We start from the raw sequence: 7972 nt of genomic DNA on the forward strand, positions 1-7972 counted from the left end.
TGCTTATGGAGTTTGGCATGCAAGTATTCCTGTGTTGTAGCTTCACAGGTCGACACCTCATTTTGAGGTATGCCTGGTGCTGCTCCTGGCATGCCCTCCTGCACTCTTCATTGAATCAGGGTTGGTCTCCTGGATTGATGGTAATGGTAAAGTGGGGGATATGCCGGGCCATGAGGTTACAGATTGTGGTTGAGTACAATTCTGCTGCTGTTGATGGCCCACAGCGCCTCATGGATGCCCAGTTTTGCATTGCTAGATCTGTTCGAAATCTATCCCATTTAGCACGGTGATAGTGCCACACAACACGATGGATGGTATCCATAATGTGAAGGGGGACTTCGTCTCCACAAGCACTGTATGGTGGTCACTCCTACCAATACTGTCATGGACAGACTGGGTCTGCGGCAGGTGGTGGGGGAACCAACACGAGAGAAAAACATACTTGACCTCGTCCTCACCAATCTGCCTGCCGCAGACCCAGTCTAGCAGCTATGTCCCTTCGGGCTCGGTCAGTAGTGGTGCTACCGAGCCACTCTTGGTGATGGACATTGAAGTCCCCCACCCAGAGTACATTTTGTGCCCTCGCCACCCTCAGTGCTTCCTCCAAGTGGTGTTCAATATGGAGGAGTACTGAGTCATCAGCTGAGGGAGGACGGTAGGTGGTAATCAGTATGAGGTTACCTTGCCCATGTTTGACCTGATGCTATGAGACTTCATGGGCTCCAGAGTCGATGTTGAGGACTCGCAGGGCAACTCCCCCCCTACTGTATACCACTGTGCCACTACCTCTGGTGGGTCTGTCCTGCCGGTGGGACAGGACATACCCGGGGATGGTGATGGCAGTGTCTGGGACATTGTCTGTCAGGTATGATTCCGTGAGTATGACTATGTCAGGCTGTTGCTTGACTAGTCTGTGGGACAGCTCTCCCAACTTTGGCACAAGCTCTCAGATGTTAGTAAGGAGGACTTTGCAGGGTTGACAGGGCTGGGTTTGCCGTTGTCGTTTCCGGTGCCTAGGTCGATGCCGGGTGGTCTGTCCAGTTTCATTCTTCTTTATTGACCTCGTAGTGGTTTGGTACAACTGAGTGGCTTGCTAGGCCATTTCAGAGGGCATGTAAGAGTTAACCAGATCGCTGTGGGTCTGGAGTCACATGTCGGCCAGACCAGGTAAGGACAGCAGATTTCCTTCCCTAAAGGACATTAGTGAACCAGATGGGTTTTTACAACAATCGACAATGGTTTCATGGCCATCTTAAGTCATCTTAGGCCATGGCCATGGACTAGCTTTTAATTCCAGATTTATTAATTAAATTCAAATTCCACCTTCTGCTGCAGCCATACAAGGAACGATTCTGAATTTTTATGCATGTGAGAGGGACCTTGCTTGGCTTGGATAGCATTCTTACCATTGGGGGGTCTCACTGTTTGCTTTTCTGTGAGTCTCTCTTTTGAAAGGTTTCATTTTTTGTGTAGATTGGGGCGGCTACACATTTTTGTAAATGGGCTTATACTATTGAGTAATCATTGGTTTTGCCACATGCATCAATTTTGCCACTCGTATCCAGCCCCACCTCTTCGAGGCTGGTCACTCCCATCTAAGGCATGTAGCTTCTACAACATTGAATAGCAGTACGGATGAACAGCATGACTTAAAGTTCTGCTTCGTGTAATTTCGTGTAATGTTAACAGTAGTGCACTCATAGTGAAAATGTCACTTGGAGCAGAGTCACAGAATAAACCTTTCCTGTCCCCTTTGCTATATTGTGTGTTATGGAATATTCAGCATCCAGGCAAGAATACAGAAATTGGGAAATCATGTAACCTCTGCAGTAGATGGTGATAACAATGTGGAAGTTGGAACCTCTAAATTTAGGCTTTGAGGAGAGTGGGCTCACGCATGGAGAAAGAGCTATACTTGTAATATTGGTGTGGAAGTTGGAATCTCTAGATCAAAGCTTCAGTGGTCTTGCAATAGGATCTGTATCCATGACAACTGTAAAGGAATAACAATCTATTTCTTGTTGTCTCACTGTCTATCCTAAAGTTTTGAGGCCTGTGCTATCAGTGCAAGGCCAGTTTTCTAAATGCACACTACCAGCATAGATCCTGATGTGTGCTTCAAGTGAGCAGGCTCAATGCTGGGAGTACTTATTCATAATCTTATTTTATTCTTTCATGGGATGCGGGCATCACTGGCAAGGCCAGCATTTGTTGCCCATCCCTAATCGCCCATGACAACTGAGTGGCTTGCTGAGCCATTTCAGAGGGCAGTTAAGAGTGAACCACATTGTTGTGGGTCTGGAGTTGCATGTAGTCTAGACTAGATAAAGACGGCAGATTTCCTTCCCTAAAGGACATTAGTGAACCAGATGGGTTTTTATGACAACTGATGATAGTTTCATGGCACCATTACTGAGACTAACTTTCAATTCCAGATTTTTTTCTATTAATTAATTGAATTTATTAATTAATTGAACTTAAGTTCCACCAGTTGCCATTTGAATTCTTGTCCCCAGGGCATTTGGCCCTATAATGCCTATACTGGTTCTGCTCCAGTGCTTGCACGGATCTATTGCAGAGATTTGCAATGTCACACATCTACCTCAAAGTATCAAATACCCATACACACAGCTCTGAAGATGATGTCTCTCCCAAATACTGTTAGTGAGCAGAAAGTGGAACAAATGCTTCATTTCCCAGTACAGTCATTCCTCACTTTGACAAGTACATATACACAATGAATTAAAGAATACTGTGTAACTCCTGACAGAGAGATCTGCACAAAATACGAGCATCAGTTATTCAGTCCATGCACGTGTGCAAAGATGGCAATGGTGATTTGTATCTGAGCAATGTTAAAAAGCAGCCCCAGGCTAGCACTGCGTCACCCGTTTCATTAATTTATTTCAACCTCATTTGCTTTATTTCATATTTAAGTGGGGAAGAACTAATATGTTCTGACAACCTGAATCTTAATCACACACTATCTACAGTCTATACAATGTACAATCTGCTGTTCAGATCACTTTTATAAAGGATTAGAATTTTAAACAGGGACCTGACGATGCTATCAACAGAATTGCCCTGTTCTTTCAGCACCTCTCATCAGAAAACAGCAGGATTGTGCAATTATCATCTGACAGAATTACATCAGTATATGTAAAGTTCTTTCTCTTATTCTTTTACAGTGTCTGCAGTCAAGAGTTTCTTGACTTGAATTAGCCAAAGAAATTAACTCAATTATGAATGAAGCAAATTGCTGGTGAAATGGAAATAAGGATCAACTGCTCATGTATCTATTTCACTTTCAGAGAATGATGAAATAAAAGAGGGAGACTGGTTTGATACAACTAGTCGAAAGGATAGCCTAGTCCAAAAAAAGACATGCTACTATTACAAGAAGTTCAACACAAAAGCCAGCTCCCATAGGCAAGTCAGTGCTTCCTATGAACTGCAGGGGCTTTGTGAGCAAAGTAACTTGGAATAAATGAACAGTAGACAAGTTACATGCCTTTCAATCATATATAATGTTTTCTGTTGCACACCTATATTATTTCAAAAGCTGAATAATTCCAGTCACGTTACATACTTTCAGAACAAACTAAATTGTCAAACAGGTCTATTTATTCATAGGCAATCATTTACAGAAGTAAGCAATAACATTTTAAAGTGTTACTGCTCTCTTCTGTAAATGACTCTAATACACCAAATAACACAGCAGCTATAACTCAGTGCATGAAAGGGTTAAACAGGCAAGCCCATCCTTTGATTAGTGTATCTTTCTTTTTTTAAAAGTTTGCCAAATGCTTCATAGAATGGGAGCATCTTATCAGGAGTGAAAACAGGGGGGTTAAATTGGATAGCTCCTGAAAACAGGTGTGGGGATCACAATGCGGGATGACCCCACATCCGTTCAGTGCAATGCAGTCAGCGCGCCAACTTCGTGAAGCCTGCTCTTTCTTAGTGATTTCTGCATGCAGTCAGTGCTAACTGCATTGTTCATTGTCTGCAGGTAGCAGCAGGGGGCGCAATACGGTTATTTCCTAGCGGTATTTAAACCTAGTCTGCACTACTTAATGCTAACCTACACCTCTTAAAGGAAAAGTGCATTATGCTGCTAAAGATCCTGAGGTCTTTGAGAATAGTTTGCTGTGCAATAATCAACAATGACTAATCACGGGAGACAGCATGTATTAAGGTTTTCAGACGCAGCACTGGTGTTCTTGGTGGAGGAGGTGGAAAGGAGGTGGTGCTCTATCTCTGCGGGGGAGCAGTAGGCACTCCAGAACATGGGGCGAGATTTTCAATGGCCTAGGGGGGTGAGGTCAGGTGCAGGCATGCTTTGAAAATAGTGGTCTCAGATGGTGTGCCAGTCTTTCGATGCCTTCGTGACACGCTGCAATTTTCAAAGGGAGGGAAGGGGGCCATTGCTGGCAACCCGCACACCTCCAACTAACTGGCTGTTATGCCTGTTGAAGAGCTTGGTAATGGGCTGGAGAGGGATAGAATGAAATTTTCAAGGGTAAGGATGGGAAGTGCAAACAGCCTGGGGCACATTAGTGCACAGTTTATGGGAGCACACTGGGGAGTCATTATTTATTGTTGCTGTTAATATAAAGTTGTGAAACTATCAACATCCTGGGGGTTACCATTGACCATAAACTGAACTGGACTAGCCATATAAATACTGTGGCTACAAGAGCAGGTCAGAGACTGGGAATTCTGAGATGAGTAACTCACCTCCTGACTCCACAAAGCCTGCCTGCAAGGCACAAGTCAGGAGTGTGATGGAATGCACTTGCCTGGATGAATGCAGCTCCAACAACACTCAAGAAGCTTGTCACCATCCATGATAAAGCAGTCCGCTTGATTGGCACCTCATCCACAAACTTAAACATTCACTCACTCCAGCACCGATGCACAGTGGCAGCATTGTGCACATTATACAAGATGCACTGCAGCAATTCGCCAAGGCTCCTTCGACAGAACCTTCCAAACCCACAACCTCTACTTCTTGGAAGGACAAGGGTAGCAGACACATGGGAACACCACCATCTGCAAGTTCCTTCCAAGCTACACACCATCCTGACTTGGAACTATATTGCCATTCCTTCACTGTCACTGGCTCAAAATTGTCAAGCTCCCTCCCTAAAAGCACTGTGGGAGTACCTGCATCAGATGGACTGCAGCGGTTCAAGAAGGCAACTCACCACCACTTCCTCAAGGGCAATTTGGGATGAGCAATAAATGCTGGCCTTGCCAGTGATACCCACTTACCTTGAAAGAATTTTAAAAAGGGAAAGTCATACTGAGATGCTAATGTGGTGGTACAAAGTTGCTATCACTTGAGAAGGGTGGATTAATTACTTGATGAATGAGCATTTGGGAAGTTGTTTGGACCATGAGGTTGATGGCCCTCTGCTCGCTTGCCTGCTCCATTACATTAGGCAGTGGCAAGCCCAGTCATGGCTGCCATCTGCCTTTGAGAATCACCCCACAGAGCCAGTTCCTGCTTTCAGGCAGCACCTGGTGCTACTAGTTGGGCACCAAACTCATCTGCAGCCCAATTAGGGCCGTTTCATATCAAAATAGTGTTAGGTCAGTGATGCTGACACGGAACAGGGTCAGAATCCAGAAATTATCCGGGCATCGGGTTCCCGACTCCGTATTGAAAATCCAGCCCATGATGAGAAGACAGTGGGAACAGCTGATGAAAGGTCACAGACCTGAAATGTTAACTCTGTTTCTCTCTTCACAGATGCTGCCAGACCTGCTGAGTATTTCCAGTACTTTCTGTTTTTATTTCAGCTTTCCAGCATCCGCAGTATTTTGCTTTTATTATAATGGGAACAGCTAGCTGTGTAAGTCATTGCCAGGCATTCAGCCCCAAGGACCTGAAAGCAGTGCCACAAGAAGTTTAATGACCTCACACAAGTGGTCAAGGTCAGTGAATACATTTTCAAATGGCACATCCCACCAACTGCACTACTAGCCATTTCTGAATTCACCACACCCCCATCATTCACCTACCAACAATCTTTATCATTCAGGACTCATACCTGGCATTCATATGTTTACCCAACTCTCACACACTTAACATAGTGGCAAGTTCACATCCACATCTCACAAATTGCACATGCTGCCAGCTATTTATGACAGCCACATCACCCAAGTATATTGCACGACCCTCACTGAAACACTTCCCTCTCAGTCGCAGGAGGAGGTGCGGCACGACTGGAGGCAGCAAGAACTAACCAGGCTGGCAGAGGCACACCAGCATAATCTAATCCCCATGGAGAAGGCGGTGCAGGGCATTATGGGAAGGGCCATTGCTTAAGTCATGGCCATCAGCAGGAATGAAGCCACTGAAGATGGCGGTATCCTCATACCTAATTCTCCTTCTCACATTACGCTTCCCCCTTCTCCCACACTTGCACACGGCAGATGATGTAAGCATGCACTTCTTACTATTCCCCGTCTTCCCTCACCTCGACCTTACTATTGTCCCTTTTTCCTTTCAGATACCCAAGAACTGTAACCTGCTCAGGCAGTGGCGAACAGCAAGAAGACCATGATGATGAAGATGCACTGTCACTCGATTTCACACTTTTTGTCACTAACTTAGATACTGACACTGCGTGCACTTTACGGGACAGCATAGAGGCAGAATCTGCACTGTGCATAAGTGAGCTGCAGCCAGGGCAGAGGGAAAGGACAGCACAGGTGCCAGTTCGCCAGATGGTGAGATTGCACATTAGTTCTGCTTCAGAGGACTCCTCTGAGGGTTTTGATGTGCCAGTCTACAGTAAAAGGTTGATGGGCGTACACAATTAAATGTTTGGGAAGTCTGCGAGAAAGCCTGTGTGCAAAGTCAAGGAATATGGAGAAGTCCAGCACCAACTTGGCACAAGGTTGTACACAGAGCTTGGTGCCCATGCTTTCCATCTGGTGGCCAACTCCGTCAGCATGTTTGCGGAACCAACCAGGCAGTGTCTGATGATCAATGTCTCAGCTTCCATTGCAGCACAAGCAGCAGTCACCCAACATCTGAGTGCAGCAGAAGCTCAGACTGCTGATTTTATTTCTCTGGATAATGGTGTTCAAAGTAGCTTGCAAGGTGTCCAGTAGTCCAGCAACCTACCCTTCAACAGTTTTCTAAGACTGCTGAGGCGCTGCCCCGGAAGGCTGGTAATGGCACCTGGAGCGTGAACCTGCTGTCCTCTCTCAGGATTACAGCATTCACCCTCCCCCCACTGCCACTCTGCCATTGCCCTTGCTGTTGCCTGTCAGCCAGCCAGCCCAAACTGCTGCCCCTCAAGCCAAGATGATACAGTCTGAAGCCAGGCCTTCTGAGCCAAAAGCTGCTCCATGTCATTCTCCTAGGCCTTCTGCAGTCTCTTCCATTGGGGGCAGGCACTAAGGGAATGCCCAAGGGTGATTAGTTTAATTTTGTATGCAATACAGAATGATTTCATTGATAAATTTGGTTAGGAATGTACATTTGCATCATGGTCAAGAGGATGATGTGATGATCAGTGACACAGTAAAGGTAAGGATTGTGGAACTGTCAGTAAATGGGGATTTGTGGTCGAGGTTATTAGCATTGCACTTGAATTAGGTCTTCACATACATCCCGGAGAGGTAGTAGCTGGGTAGGTTGTAGCCTTCCTTCCTCTTCCTCCTCTTCCTCCTCCTCCTCTTCCTCATCCTTGTGCTCCTGCTCCTCAGCTTCTCACCTGATTGGTGGTGGCAAGGTTACACATCATGCGACATACCACCACAAATCTTGAGACCTGCTCAAACAAGTACTGCAGGGCTCCTCCAGAGCAGTCCAGGCAGTTGAATCATTGCTTCAGGCTGCCAATGGTCTACTCCATCAGATTTCTTGTGGCAGCATGGCTCTCAGTATATGTATGCTGCACACATGTGTCATGAGCTATGGCATCAGCAGATAACCCTTGTCACCTAATAG

The sequence above is a fragment of the Heterodontus francisci genome, chromosome 8 (assembly GCF_036365525.1).
Source record: "Heterodontus francisci isolate sHetFra1 chromosome 8, sHetFra1.hap1, whole genome shotgun sequence".
NCBI lineage: Eukaryota > Metazoa > Chordata > Chondrichthyes > Heterodontiformes > Heterodontidae > Heterodontus > Heterodontus francisci.